This window comes from Nematolebias whitei, chromosome 6 (genome assembly GCF_014905685.2).
Source record: "Nematolebias whitei isolate Nwh7 chromosome 6, NemWhi1, whole genome shotgun sequence".
Taxonomy (NCBI): Eukaryota; Metazoa; Chordata; class Actinopteri; order Cyprinodontiformes; family Rivulidae; genus Nematolebias; species Nematolebias whitei.
This window is the reverse complement of record NC_056503.1, coordinates 2,919,182-2,921,588: the sequence shown is the minus strand read 5'-3', so window position 1 is coordinate 2,921,588 and position 2,407 is coordinate 2,919,182. Positions and strand designations below refer to the sequence as shown.

The 2,407-nt window shown below is 45.1% G+C and overlaps 1 protein-coding gene across 1 annotated transcript in view; it reads right to left on the bottom strand.

The window, feature by feature from the left end:
- The window catches only part of LOC119411476 (alpha-2-macroglobulin-like protein 1), a 670,820-nt gene that overhangs the window by 246,869 nt on the left and 421,544 nt on the right, over nt 1-2,407 (bottom strand). The gene's annotated exons all lie outside the window — the stretch shown is intronic.

Here is a 2,407-nt window from a genome sequence, read left to right as displayed (position 1 = left end):
AATATACTTGAACTCCTCCACTTGAGACAGAACGTCACCCTCAACCTGAAGAGAGCAATCCACCCTTTGTCGGTTAAGGACCATGGCCTCAGATTTGGAGGTACTGATTCTCATCCCAGCTGCTTCACACTCGGCTGCAAACCGCTCCAGTGAGAGCTGAAGATCACAGCATGATGATGCCAACAGGACCACATCATCTGCAAAGAGCAGAAAAGGAATTCTGAGGCCACTGAACCAGAATCTCTCTGCCCCCAGGCTGCACCGAGAAATTCTGTCCACATAAGTTATGAACAGATTCAGTAATAATGGGCAGTCTTGGTGGAGTCCCATGCTGAAGGGGTCCAACTTACTACCGGCAATGCAAACCAAACCCTCACATCATTTGTATAGGGACCAAACAGCCTGTAACAATGGGCCCCCAATCCCATATTCATTGACCACCTCCCACAGTGTACCCTGAGGGACACAGTCAAATGCCTTCTCCAAGTCCACAAAACACATGTAGACTGGATGGGCAAACTCCCATGGCCCCTTGAGGACCCTAGTGAGGGTAAAGAGCTAGTCCAGTGTTCCATGGCCAGGACGGAACCCACATTGTTCCTCCTGGATCTGAGATTCGACCAACGATCGGGTTTTGACCCATCAGAATAAATGTGGTCATTTATTGAACAGAATCAAAATTTAACATCAAAACATTGTACACTTGATTAGCTGATATGGTTCTGATTAATAAAACTTGGCATGTTTTACTTAATAAGACAACAGGACTTGAAGAAGGCATCTAGACTACTGGCAAAATAGAAGAGTTTTAAAGATGGGAAATGAAGAGTTTAAACACTTAAAGGGGAGGTGTTTTGTTTACCAGAATTAGCACGCTTCTTTCAACACTAGCCCAACTCTCCGGTACACTTGGTGCATGACGACTTGTTACCTTTGCAGAAGATACATCAACTCCGGTACAGAGGTCCATTTCAACGCTACCTTTCAGCGTCTTAGGTAAGAGCGGCTTGCCATATCAGGAGTCATGCCTCTTACTCCGTTCAACAAACACGCTCATCTCCCAGGTGGATACACAGCAAGCTGTGAGTCCGTCAGAGGTTCCACTCAGATGTGGAAGAATCCATCACAGGCTCCGAAGACTGAGTTCAAGACTAGACTTCATCAGAGACCCACTTGAAGACTCAGGAGACTTGACCGACTGACTGACCGAGAAGTTCCAGGAAGTGTGGACTCTTAAAAGAGTTCTCACTTCCGGTCACTTCAGGACTTCCTGATTGGTTGGTTGGTGGTTCTAGTGATGTCACAGGGTCATAACAAGACAAGAAAACAGCAGGAATGTTTTACAAGCATCCCGTACAGACAGAAGACATGTTATGGTGAAGTGAGAGCAAGCAGGTGCCAGTAGCTTCTTATTTACCGTCTGCTAGGTTTAAAAACAAGACACTTCGTTCTAATAACTTCTTTCTGACTTTTGACTGACATCACTACTTCTCATTTCAGACAGAAGATCAAAAATGCATAATTACTTTGTAAAATAGACATTTAACTTGATTTCTAATTTAAATGAGGATTAAAAAATCATTAATACTGTTTCACAGTTGATTTAAAATGAGTGGTTCACTTCAACATTTAGAAATGGTATGAACTAAACACACTTTTGATTTATCAAGATATTGTAAAATAGTAATGATAATATAAAATAAGAGTGTTCTTTCAATTGATTACTTCAGGATACAATTATGCCCCTTTTCCATTAGTACCGGTACGGGCCGACTGGACCCTACTTGGCCCGGTTCTGAGGCTTTTCCTTTAGTACCAGTACTTAGCACCTGTTACTATTTTCAGTACCCTTGGCTCTGTGGTTCTAACCCGAACAAAGAGGTACTAAAACGTGATGTCAGAACACTGTCGGTCACTGATTGGTTGGGGGTTTTCAAAACAATAATCCTCCATTTGCAATTTCTCAGACTGGAGCAGCGGCTGGACTTATTTTAAAGATTTTAAAAACAATACCGACAACATCTTGGTCTAATGCTGATGTGCTGGCATTTTTTGTGCTTGGTGGCCGACAACATAATTCAGAGCAAGCTAGATGGAGCTCTGCTGGTGTACCCGGAGCCTGGGAGCGCCAGGCCGGGCAGGACGTCATCTCCCCGGCTCCAAGTTCAGCTGGTCACCGCGGAAGATCCTTCGATGTGCCGGCTCGGGTTCCGGATAACAGCCTTGTGTGCTCAGAGCTCGGCTGGTCACTGCGAAGCTGGAGATGGGGACTCGCAGAAGGCCGTTGCGAGACCCCGGTCGCACGTAATCATGAAGGCTGAATCCCGATCCCGCCCGGCAGTCAGGCGGACTGGAGAGTTTGGGACGGACGGTGGAAGCGATTTTTAAATAAAATAATATTTTGTTT